The sequence below is a fragment of the Ascaphus truei genome, chromosome 17, assembly GCF_040206685.1.
Source record: "Ascaphus truei isolate aAscTru1 chromosome 17, aAscTru1.hap1, whole genome shotgun sequence".
In the NCBI taxonomy this organism is placed as follows: Eukaryota; Metazoa; Chordata; class Amphibia; order Anura; family Ascaphidae; genus Ascaphus; species Ascaphus truei.
The window spans coordinates 11,139,290-11,152,917 of NC_134499.1; the positions used below are offsets into that span (position 1 = coordinate 11,139,290).

General features: G+C 43.1%; 1 protein-coding gene across 2 annotated transcripts in view; it reads left to right on the top strand.

Annotated features, from left to right (window-relative positions):
• Positions 1-321: 321 nt before the first annotated feature.
• MYH9 (myosin heavy chain 9) overlaps positions 322-13,628 on the top strand; it is a 68,492-nt gene continuing 55,185 nt past the window's right edge. Inside the window, exon 1 of one of the 2 annotated variants that reach the window (XM_075573918.1) lies at positions 322-507. The gene's annotated coding sequence lies outside the window, so the exon portion shown is untranslated. Of the gene's footprint in view, positions 508-1,975; positions 1,998-13,628 lie in introns of those variants that run through there. The other variant, XM_075573919.1, reaches the window with a different exon arrangement.

The window sequence follows — 13,628 nt, forward strand, 5'->3', positions numbered from 1 at the left end:
TTATCACAAATGAGGGCGGTGCGGGGAGAACTCTTGTTGAACATGTCAGGCAGTTGCCACCCCTTCCCAAGTCAATCACCCAGATGTGATCTCATACATATGACTGTCCTTTACTGGCCATGGTGGGTTGGCCCCTTTAAATAGCAGTGGGCGGGACTAACGCCCAAGCTTCTGTCACACCCCCTGCCGGCCAATGATTGGAAGAAAGGCGGAGGAGGCGTGTCAAGCTTCGGCAGCGATTCCCGCCTTTTTTTCCCCTGTCAGGCCTCGCCCCGCCCTCCCCCCTGGGCGTGGCCTGCGTCCTCGCAGCCGCCTCCCTCATTCAAACATCAGCCGCTGCCGGTCTCAGTTGGTCTCGCGGGTCTCTGTGAGGTGGCCGCGCTCCCGAGATTCTCCTCCGCCCTGCTTCCTGTATACCGGTCTCCGGCGGCAAGCACCCCGCCCGCGGCGAGTTACACAGTGGGAAGCCCCCCCGGTGTCCGGAGCCGGTGCGCGCCTACTGTGCAGGTAACCGTCACCTCCACACCCTGCCCTATCACCGAGACACCGTGTCACCAGCTCACCCTGCCCCCCTCACCGGGTCACCTCTTCACCACACCCTGCCCCCCTCACCGGGTCACCTCTTCACCACACCCTGCCCCCCTCACCGGGTCACCTCTTCACCACACCCTGCCCCCCTCACCGGGACACCGTGTCACCAGCTCACCCTGCCCCCCTCACCGGGTCACCTTTTCACCAGCTCACCCTGCCCCGCTCACCGGGTCACCTCTTCACCAGCTCACCCTGCCCCCCTCACCGGGTCACCTCTTCACCAGCTCACCCTGCCCCCCTCACCGGGTCACCTCTTCACCACACCTTGCCCCCTTCAACGGGTCACCTCTTCACCACACCCTGCCCCCTTCAACGGGTCACCTCTACACCACACCCTCACCGGCGCACTGTCACCGGGTCACCACACCCTGCCCCCCTCACCGGGTCACCTCTACACCACACCCTCACCGGCGCACTGTCACCGGGTCACCACACCCTGCCCTTCACCCACACCACTGGGGCGACACAATGTCACCTCGACGCCCGACACCGTGTCACCACCTCACCCTGCCCCGCACCAACACACCGGGGAGACACAGCGTTACCCTTCTTGGACTCATATCAGGGGGGTGGGGGTTCACCGAATTCACCCAGCGGGAGGCACCGCACCCCCCTCCCCCCAGCGGGAGGCACCGCACCCCCCTCCCCCCAGCGGGAGGCACCGCACCCCCCCCCCCCAGCGGGAGACACCGCGTCACCCCCCCCCCCCCCCCAGCGGGAGACACCGCGTCACCCCCCCCCCCCCCAGCGGGAGACACCGCGTCACCCCCCCCCCCCCCCCCCCCAGCGGGAGACACCGCACCCCCCTCCCCCCAGCGGGAGACACCGCGTCACACCCCCCCCCCCCCCCAGCGGGAGACACCGCGTCACACCCCCCCCCCCCCAGCGGGAGACACCGCGTCACACCCCCCCCCCCCCCCAGCGGGAGACACCGCGTCACACCCCCCCCAGCGGGAGACACCGCGTCACACCCCCCCCCCCCCCAGCGGGAGACACCGCGTCACACCCCCCCCCCCCCCCCCAGCGGGAGACACCGCGTCACACACACACCCCCCCAGCGGGAGACACCGCGTCACACCCCCCCCCCCCCCAGCGGGAGACACCGCGTCACCCCCCCTCTCCTGCAGACAATTTTTGCCGACTCATTTCTTGAGTTCAGTTCTGTAATCTCCATTATTCTCCCCCGCCCGAGTCATGCTGGGAGCACCGTGCTGTCAGTCACTTCTTCACAGCCTGCGTATTGTGTGTGTGTCCTGCACACTGGGATCTTAATAACATATTATTTGTGGTGATCAACTTTTCCACCCCTGGCACCTTTATCAAGACCTGTGTGCAGGAAATGCTATAGCGTGTGTACACTGGGGGGAGGGTGTCTGTATCTGTAATCTTCCTTGTTACTGGTCCAAGTAAGTTTTCCTTTATTTCAGGCTTTCTGATCATTATAGCCGAAGCTTTAACCCTTACAGGGAGTAGCAATGCTCATTTAATGCCCACTTGTTTAATATATATTATGCATATTTCATACAAAATCTCTTTGTAACCTAAAGGCAGAGTTTGAGTGTTGTCTTTTGTAGTTGTCCTTTTGTGTAGGTACTTTGCAATGAGTCTGGGAATTTCCAGGTGTGAAATTGTGGCCTTACTGAATCAATTTAATGCACTGTTGTGGTTGTGGGGTAAACTATACTTTAAATGCTGTTACAATTACCATGTTTTTGGTTACACTATAAGCTTGCATGATGGGGGGGGGGGGGGGAGGGGAGAGACATACATACATTGAGACCTTATGCTGTCCTGCAGAGCTTTACATCCATTTCATCCATGTATAATATTTTGCTGCAGATTATGTTTGTGCCATCAAATAAAATAATGCATGGATGATTCTTACAATTGTATACAATGTCTGTAAAAATTCTATATATTTTTTACCTTGCACTATATTGTAATTGTCAAGTGCTTTGAGTCGCATTGGGGAAAAAGTGCTATATGAAATAGTTATGACCTAGTAACTTGAAAGGTGGGTCTTCGGCATTGACCTGCTGTTCTGTATCAGTGAAACTTTAGTTGGACGCTCTCACTGAAAATATAAAACTTTATTTGATACCTGGCTGGTATTGAGTGAATTAGTATCTGGTATTGGAAATACAAGTGTTACAATTGTTGTGCAGCAGAGAAAATACATTATCCCAAACAGGATGTCTGTACATTTTTTTTTTTCCCCCCATGTTAAAATACTTTGAGTAAATAGGGCCCTATTATGCACTTAGGTTATGAATGACTGCGTAGGAGAGAGTTCAGGGAACGACAAGTTTATATTGTCAGACATTGCATTATAACGGCTATGTATCACCCAGTCATTCTTTGCAGCCCAACCGCCCTTGGGTTTAATCTTAAGGTCGTCTGTGATCAAGATGTCTCTATATAAAGTCTAAACTTCATCCTGTGACGTGTGTTCTGTGTGAAGTTGCTGCATTACCACTTCCTTTTGTGTTTTTGTCTGCTGTTATGGTTTGCAAACTTGTCACTGGTTTCTGCTAGTCTTTCAGAGGCAAGGAAATGGTTGCAAGATCTCTTTAACCCATTAGCTGCTAGATAGCCCTGCAGTACTCTGCAATGTGTTGCAGGCCCCCGTGGCAGCAAAACGGCTTCTTGATGTTGCAGGAAGGCCTTAAAACGTATTTTGTAGTCTGCTATACTCCCTATGGAGGGATTTACATGTTCAGTATATGACCCGTAGTAGTAATTTCTTGTATAGTGCTGATGGCTTATGAAGCGTTGTACATGAAACTTTGCAGACAGAACATGCCCCTGGAATCTAATTTCTAGTGCCTGGAGGATAGGGAGAAGGAGCAAAGTCACTAAGTGACACTGGGATTCAAACCGGTTCACCTGCTTCTAAGGTAGCAACACTACCACTGATCTACTCCATTCAGTCTGGCTTATTGTGAAACACTTGCTCAATTTTAACAGTCTTGTGTAAATAGATGCTTGCTTGTAGATTTATTTTTTGGGGATCTAAAATAATTCTTAATATTTCTAGGGGGTATTGTAAGTGTGTAATAAAATTTCATTTATTTGGGGCTCGAGTTGTTTCTCTTTATCCAGTTTGCTACCAATATTGGTAAACTACCCCCTGAGTTGAGGGCAGACTTCTGTTTTAGGGTTTGGGAAAAGGCTGGTATGTAATGTGAATCAGGCATGATTTCTCCTGGACTGAGGCGCTGCTGCAGGGTTTGGTTTCCGCCCTCTCCACTTCCTCAGTGAGGTATTTTGTCATACAGTCAGCTCAAGATATAAATCTCAAACATCTTGAAAAATCTTGACCGTACCAAGTGTCACACTCAAAATGACGTTAAAGCTGCCCCCTGCAGTGCACTGTACCAATCTGAACGCAACCTTCCCTACTAGGATTGCATGTTTGACAATTTGATAAGTGCCAGGTGTTCTTTCCCAGAAACGAGTAACATAATCCAGATGACATTTCTTTCATTCTTGTAAGATACGTTAACTATGGTGTATTATTAATGTAAGACTATTTTCCCCTTAAAATGTTATCACAAAATGTGAATGACGTACAGTATATTTGTACATGCTAAAAAATTATTACACGGTGGCGTTCCCGACCTTACTCCTTATCTAGACTTCATTATTTCCTTGTCTAAAGCAAAGGTTCATGAATGGCTACACCCAGCTTCCAAGCAGGGTTCTTTATGTAGTAGATTGTTTCTTGAAGTGTAGGATTGAATTAGATACTTTTGTTACAGAACAATTTAGTTTAAAATAAAACTAATTGCCTGGCCTAAAATCTTCAGTGACGAAGCCGCGCCCAAGAAGCTCTTTGTATGTAGGACAAGGGAGTGTGCGATTATTTTACCTCATTAAATCCAGTTCCTAGAGTATCTGTATAATGCAAGTGTTGTATATTACAGTTGCATGACGGAAAGGCTGCAACCTCTGAAATATTGTGCTGCTTTCTCTGCAAAATAAACAATGACTTTTGAAATGTTCGTGTGATTATATAGAGCAGATATGAGCAAATTCAGTCGCAAAGGAGGTCAGCTTTTCAGGATATCCCTGCTTCAGCACAGGTCTCCCCTATGCTGAAGCAGGAATATCCTGAAAAGCTGACCTGTTGGTAGCCCTTGGTGACTGAATTTGCTCATCCCTGCTATAGAACTTGAATCATTGAGGGCAACCAACTACTTTAGCTGCTGTACAAATTCAGGATGAAGTGCTCTCATCCAGGCAGTTTGCCTCATTTAGGCTGGGCTTATAGTGCCTGGCAATGCGACGTCACTCAAACATCCATGGAATCTGTCGCATGCGCTTATAGTAGTCGCGACCAAAAATTTGGAAGCCAGTGAATTTTTATTTTAGACAGTTGCAACATGACTGTCTGTTTCTAAATCAATCACAGAGCGCTGCCCACCTCCTTGGTGACGTCACTGGCCTTGTCGCCAGCGACGTCGCTCAGAACTAAAGTTTAACTTTCGCCAGTGATTTCATCGGTCGCATCGACGGCACTATAAACGCAGCCTTACACTTCAATCAATCTATATATCAAGTTTAATAGTGAAAACATGGTTTACTTTGAAGCAGGAAAATAACTTTATATGCTTTGGTTGTTTGCAAATGTAGAGGTTTTGTGACCTTGCTACTAGATGCTGTCGGTCTTAAAATTGAAACCACGCGATTTTTTTTGGCAAACGTTTTTATACCTGTTGTTGCTATAGTGTCATTTATTTAGAGGTTTATACTCTTATTATGCAGCATTGAAGTACTACTTTTCTGCATGCGAGTTTCCTTTTAAAGTCGGTGACCATAATGACAGTCATGCTGTTGGAGCATGTTTTGCAGTTAAATTATTGGCTAGGTGACTGGAAATCAGATACTTGTCTGTTTTTAGAATCTATATTAACTACAGAAAGCAAATTGTGAGTAATTAGTAAGGGTTTTATTGGTCACTTTCAGCTACAGTTGAACACATCTGAATGATGCTTTCCCTTACCACTGAGACAGTGGTGGACCATAGGATACTGTGTTTTTTTTTTTTTTTTTTGTCTTATGGATTGTTGGTGGGATCCAATTTGCTGTGGGACCACCTTTGAGCACTTGTGTGGCAAGTATCATATTTGTGAGTGCACCACGCTACTGCACTGTGTATAATTTATATACATATAATTTTGAGGTACCCCTCTGACTCTGCTTAAGATCGGCTGGCTGTTGGAATGTGAATACTTGTGACTTCACATCCAACTGCTGATCTTTGGAGCAAAAACATGTGCTCCTGTCTAAATCCTATGAATTTTGACCATCAGACTAGTGCTGGACTAATGGGTGGGTATTCTTGTAGTTATAATATTCCCAAAAATGTTTCTGACATTTATATGTAAGAATAAAAAATAAAAAGGTCACTTGTGAGCACATTAAAGGTCTGCAAGAATAGAAAGGGAAGTCCATTTTTATTTCCTATTTTTGCATTTGCACGTTCTATAGCTTAGTTGTGACTTTAGGTTGCTAACTTGTTGAATTATTTCCCTGTTAAGTGATGTATAAGTGATGTATAAGTGGTATACGGTTTGCTTGACTTAAGAAAAACTTAATGTGAGGCTACAGAGCTAACTAGAAAACTTTATGGGGAATCTTGCATTTAGCAGCTGTGCAGTTACATGGCCATGGAGGTTAGTTCTTTTCCCCAGAAGTTTAGAAGACTTGATCCTGAAACTTGCTAGCTTCTACTTGTGCGCATGTTTGTATAATGAACTTTGCCAGCGCATGTTTGTATAATGAACTTTGCCTTAATGTTATACTCAGCTTTATGAATACAATACTTGCAAAACGCAGTGATTTGCCCATTGATATATAGTCCTTCAAAAACTAATTGCAAGTTATTAACCCCCTTGGGTGTTTGTTTTGCTCTTATCTTGAGGATGGTAGAACATATAATTGTATGAAGGTGTGTGCTGTTGGGACATGCTAAATGCTGGTTTTGCTGTTGGGCATTTTCTTTGTATGGATCACGAGAAACTCGCTGAAACATTCTGTAGTGTAATGCTTTCAAACAACATTTTTAGAGTACTTTCTTACATCGGTAGTGTCACACAGGATACCACACTATCATAGCAGTCTTGTTCGTCAGCTAGGGGAACAGGGAGGCGCTGCAAAAATAAGAACTAGAAACCTAATGCAATAGTGGAAGACTATCGTGTAGGTTTAGGGGTGGTGTTTAAATATAAAATATTTATTAAATTCACACACATACGCAGCGCCGGTAGCGGCGCAAAAAGATGATTTTTCCCGCTCCCTACCGTGCGCGCGCGGCCCTTGTATAGAAGGGCTGACTAACCTCGGCCGTCTATAACTACCGTGCACGCGCGGCCCTTGTATAGAAGGGCTGACTAACCTCGGCCGTCTATAACTACCGTGCACGCGCACGGCGTAGCATGCGGCCGCACTATATAACAGCCTTTGGCTGCACTAGCTTTTACAGGATGTTGGAAGTTCAATGTATCCTAACACTATTAAGGTAAATGGACTATGGTGCATCTTTACATGAGGGGTATTTTAATGCCTGAAACAAATTTGATTGTCATGAAATGAAGCTTTATTAGTAATGCTTAAGGTGGATACATAATGTTACTATTTAGGTTAGGGATAATGAGTGCATCAATCAGAATCCAATTGTATGCCGTATAACCGGAAAATACGTGGGTAAGGTTGTGCGCTTAGTCCCAGCAACACGACGTCACCTGTTGTCGCAGCTTTTTTGCCTTTAGTGTAGGAGGCAAGAGATGGGGTGTGTGGTGGGGGCGTGGCCGTGATTGGTTCGCCCTCATTGGCTGAACTGCTCACGTGCCCGCTGATGTCACGCGTCAGTCGGCAAAAAAAAATCGCATTGACATCAAGTGGTTGCACCTAATTATAAGCGCACGCGACTGATTCAATACACTTATTTTGACGCAAAGTTGCCGTAGCCAGGACTATAAGCGCGGCCTAAGTGGACTGGGCATTGTGTAGCACAGTATTTCTCCATAGTGGCCATAGCTACAGTTTTGGGAATAGACCATTATTTTGTTTAAACACAGGGGAATTGCCTAATTTTTAGACAATTATATTGATTGGCTGCCCCAAAACTTTACCTTACCAAAACCTTACCGAAGGTTTGAGAATGACTGCTCTAGCATGTTTCTATTGTAATAAATAAAAACCTGGTACTCCAAACAGATTAAATACACTATATTCACTGCTGGAAAGAACCTGAACCAGATCAATACAAGTGTCCTCAATCTAGTCCAGGGCATTTCCTCACAGGATTAAATGCATCTAATTTACTACAAATCCCCAAGTTTTTTCTTTTCTTGTTGGAAAGTGCAAGCAAAAGTCTAGACTGACCATTAAGATTTTTTTTTTTTTTATAAGCAGTGTTTCTACAGATTTGCTGCAGTTATGGCAGCACCCTCCTATCAACACCAGAAAATCCCAATATATTTACCAATTATTTTATTGGAACCTTGTTGCCCCTTTGTAATTTTCTTTGCTACTTGGTTAGTGGGTTCATTATCAAATCCAAGATGCACACATGCAGGGGGCTCCTGTACATGAAACTAGAACACATTTGTGTATTTGCAGGCTTACATTTTGTTTGCATTTTAGTGTGCATTCCTTTTCAGATTTGAGGTTTTGTCTCAGGAAGTGGTTGAAAATGCAATGCTATAGAACAGTTTTGCATAATACTTGTGTAACACCTCTAATCTAATCTTTAACGGTTAAAATAAGTTTGGCAGCCTTGGTGATGTCAAAACAAAATATATGCAAATCAAAGTAGAATATTAAATGTTGATTCTGAATATTTCATGTTACAAGTTAGTTTCTTTAGTTTAGCATTATAACTATTTACTAGCTTTGTTTACTTTCTGCAAATAAAGCAAGGGCTCTATCTAATAATTACAATCAAAGCAGCAAAAAATGTGAAGCCTTGTATAGCTTTATTTAAAAAAAAAAATCGGTTCTGTAGTACTAGAATAGAGACTTATTTTTTATTCGACTCCATGCCATTTTTTAACGAGGTGTGGGTTTCATTTTTTTTTTTTATATTAAAGCATCCTTTGATTTATACAGTGGGTTGTTTGCCCACCTACCAAGCAGTGCAAGATCTTTGCAGCACTATTCTGTTAATTTCTTGCCAATGTTCCCAACAGTTTTAGCTGCAAACTGTAATAGATCATGTTACCTTTGTAATATATTGATACATTGTAGTCACTGTTGCACTGACTAACTGAAGGATTGATTGAAATAGAAAGGTGGCCATTATTTTTGGCACAGGATTTTGACACATTTATAACAGGAGCACCAAACTATTGCCAGTTTAAGTAAGAATGTAGAATTATACATTGCCACATGCTTTACATATAAAAATAAGAAATAAAGGGGTTCATGTATTATTGCTACGTGAAGCTGAATTTAAAAACATGGATTTGCTACACTTTGGCAATCGGTTGCCTACAGTTTATGGTTGAGAAGCCGCTTTCACCCAAGTTTGTAACTGTCAAAGCAGAGTTTAACATGCTAGAGCAAACTTTCCCCACGTGCACCCGATACTCGGCACCTCACGTCCTCTGCTTGCGCGGGGTCATGTGCCGGCACATTGCTATGGTAACATGACATCACGTGACCCCGCGGCTTCATTTGATGCCGGGTTACCATGACAATGCGTTGCGGGAAGGCAAGTTTGTTTATAGAGGCCTTGCGCGGTCCCCTGGCATTTAATTTAAATGAGTGGGGGAGCTCTATCTGCCATGCCATCCCCAGAAAATCTAGCGCCCCCCAATTTGCGCACTCCTGCTCTAGTATATTTCTTGGCTTTCTTCAGAGCATGGACTGGAAAGGCACCAGTGCATGGATCACCTTCCCATGAGCCACCTGCAAAGAGGGTACTAGAATAAGTGTAAGGCTGAGTCCATGGTGTGGGAGACCGTGCAGAGCCATCATCAGATTGCCTTAGGCAGTGATCGCGCGCGGAGGCAGGAGGGGGGTGCGTATTGCGCAAGATATCAGTTGAAACTGATTTCTTGGCGCAACACACGGGTCACGTGAGCGGTTTGCCCAATGAGGGCGAACAGCTCTGGAACACCCGTCGACCATGGCAAGCACCCGCTTTCCCACAGCCTGCACGTGGGTGAAGGCACCATGACCCGGGCCTAATGCTTCTGAGGCAGTATGAAGTGAAATATTCTTCCAGTTCCTTTAGTGTGCATACACTTCCCTCCCAAAACATGGCGGCATACTGTCTTGAAAGTTTATGATCTTAAAGGTTTGGTCCCTGATATCAGAGTGATATAATAGCTGTTGCATGTTTCAGAAGTTAACTGCATGTGCCAAACACCTTAAAAATCAGCAAATAAGTAAGGTTTTTTTTTTTTTTAACTTGGTTGCATATTTTATTTCTTAATTACATGGAATAGAAAAAAGGAATCATACAGAATTAACATTTTGAAACTTGGATATTTTTTAACGTAAACCAAATGCTTTAACAAGCGTTACCAAATGTTTCAGGGTGGACTGTCTGCGAGCCTTGGAATCTACAGTTAAGTTAACTCGGCCTTTTAGCTACTTTACAAAGAGCAAAGCAATCATTACCAGATAAGATAAGAAATACAGAGCATGCCATAAAAATCCCAACCTTTTCACAGGAATGGTCAAACATCTACATTAAACAATCCAGCCAAAATAGTATTTTTTGCAACTGGCATTTTTCTTAATATTACTAGAACTGGGGAACACCCAAAATCAATCTGCGGGTCCCCTGACCTCCCACAATCTGGGGTTGCCAGTGCAGCTCTGCTAAACTGAGGGTTTCAAATAGTGTACTGGAGAAGACCAGCAGTGAGTTATCATAATTTTGATTTGATCAAACAGAATAATTTAGTATCTTTAGACCTGTAACTGAGGCTGCTTGTATTGGAATACTGTTCATGATTTATTATACACTGTAGGAATGTATCAGTTGCAAATATCATGTCTCCACGTGAATACATTTAATTACTTCAACAATGCAAAACACAATATTGGCTGCTGAAGAGTGGAATCAGAGTTCAAATTCTCTACATTAAAATGTTCGAACCAGTTCTGCATAGCCGCTATGGTTTTTTAAATAAAGTGCTTTAATCGTTTAAAAGCTGAACTAGTATGACGTTTAAAAGCTCAACGTTAAATGTAATCACCCTTGAGGAAAGGTTAATTTGATCTAAAGTGTTTTAAAAAAAAAAAAAAAAAGTTTGTAGAATTAAAGCAAAGAACACAAAAACAATTTGGGGGGGGGGAATACTCCTCTTTTCACAAACTTGGTAAATTGTATACACCCTCCAAAGATATCGCCTATTAAACACCACCGCCAATAATTCACTCTGGCACTGCCCAGCTAATTTTAGGCAACCCTACACACACTTACATTGGAATATCAGCAAGGCCAAGAAGTACAACTTGGACAAAGGGGGAAGCAACAATGCACTTTTTTCTTTTTCGTCTCTCCCCTCAATGTGCAGGTTAGGTGCATGGATGTGGCTGCTAGGTTTCACTTGCGATTATTTACTTTGTTTCGCAAGAGGTTGCAGGATTCCTTGCTCTAGCACTATTATTGTCCCCCTTATTGTAACTTCTGTAATCTCGCATATCTGTAAGCATCAGCTCTCAATGTTACTTGAGATGTGGTTCTAGGCTCTTATGTAGCAGCTACCACCTGACCTGTTCTGTTGTGGTGGCTTGAGTTTCTTTCCTCCATCTGCTCTTCCAGGAGAAGAAGTGAATTTCTCCATGAAAGGGGGGAGGATAGGAGTGTTTTGTGACCAAGTAATAATGGAAGGACATGGCTCAGGGAGGAACATGACCTAGCCCTCCACCTGTAGTCCATCCATGTTAATCACTGCTATTGGGTTTCTTTCATCTTAGGGGGTGGGTTGACACCACATATTTAAAATGTTTGTTGCACATAAAATGCCATAACTATTGCAGTCCTAAAGTTGAATGTTGCAGTGATTACATTGTTCCTGTGATTTGGGCTGCATTCTTCTATAAAGAACTTCTCCTTTAGAGGTAGTCGTGTACAATTGGGATCACTTTTTTTTTTTTTTGCCTTCAGTTATTTTAATAATGCTATTTTAATACTTTAACAGTGGGAAGAATTTTCTGTCCACATGCTTTAACATATTCAAATTTACTTATTTTGTGGCCCAATTTGCCCCTTTGAAAATATGTACTTCAGCTTTGGGATGTAATCAATGTCTAGCAATAATATTGGGGTTCTGAATTTGTTGATGGGCTCTATTCATTGCATAATACTAGGATTACTTTTTAAGTCTAGAGCCTCAGCCTTGCATTTTGATGTCATTGCAATTTTATTATGGCAGGACATTTTAGGAGAGCTGTTTGTGTTCAGTCTTATAGAAAGATTGGTGTGGATTGGGTTTATTTCTTTAAAGCTATTGAATCGTTTCTGGAATGAATGTTAAAATTGCATTCCTGTGATCTCCTTTTTAGGTCATTAAATAAGACATAGGTTGTATACGTGGTTACTAATTGTCCTATTTGTGCCCAAACAAGACAGTGATACAAGGCTTGTTTTTCAGAGATACAGTATGCAATATTAACAATCCAGATGTGATTGTGTAGACAGTCTGGTTGTTGCTAAAAGTTCCAGGTCTGTTCTTTGCCTACTGCTTGCTTCATTTAACATGGCATAAAGGAATGTGAAGCATGCAGCAGTGAGGGCTTAATCACAGATCAAAAGGTGAGTCTAACAAACCCTTGTCTTTACTTGGCTCAGACAGGCGGCTGTGGACCCAATAAATTGTGCAATAAAAATAATGATTTGGGTTAATGTCTGGTTTTTAACACCCTATGAAGGTTAACATGGATACCTTCTTTAACTTTAAAAAATTAAAATTAAATGGCATTGAGCTATTTATACAGTTTTGCACCAAAACGTAAATATTTTCCAAAGAACAAACACCTGAGTACTTGTATTTTAGTGCGTATTGTACTCTAGTCCTGAAGTTCTTGGTTGCAAAGTGACTATTTATTATTGGGCTGAAATGAGTATTCGTTGAAGTTGTGAGTGGGACAGTCTTTCAGGTCCCAATATCTCAGGTGTACGACAGGGTTGTAATGATCTATATTGTACTTGGTAAATTGAACTGGGCAAATACAAATTCCTTGGTTCCTTTGCAGTTCAGGTACAGGTTCTCCAATCTCTTGTTGGGGACATGCAAATGAGCATGTGGGCGACTAACCTTGGACAACCTCAGTGTAATTTGGTGGATTCATAATTCCTTAATCCAAGTTCAATGTTCTACAAGTTGGTTATTTTTCCTTCTGCAACTTTTTCACTACCTTCTTAACCTACCTAAAGCTATATAAACATTTGAAATGGGTTCCAAGCATAAACAAGGCAAACTTGAATGTGAAACCCATGTTTGATCAGTTTTTTATAGAAGCATGTTTTCTAATTCTAATATCTGGTATGATAACATTTTATGAAGCTGGATGATTTGTCTTTCAACATGTTTCTCTGCCATGCGAATAACATAAATAAGTATGGTCTTGTAACAGTTATGATGAAATACTGTATGCCACCTGGTTGCAGCTATACTAGGGGATTGGATAGCAATACAGGAGAGTAGTGCTTTTCTTTAGGTTCTGGATATTAGTCCAATTTCAAAATTACAAATGTAAATGTAGACCAAGAAGCAGAACTATGAAAAGCCCAGGTCAAATACTATATAAAACATTTTAATTTTGTCTTCGTGCCTCATACTTTGTAATTGCAGAAAAATTGTCTGCTATTGGTGACTAGTCTTCAATGCAGAATGCAGTAAAGCACTAAATGTGCAGTCTCAAACATACTCCATAACCTTGAGCCCCTGCAGTTAACTCTGGTCCTTAGAGTGACTGCATGAATACTTTTATTGGGAGCATTGGTGCATTTAAAGGTAACCTACAACAAATGTACAATTCAATCAGACCACTACAGGAGACATGGAGGAGAC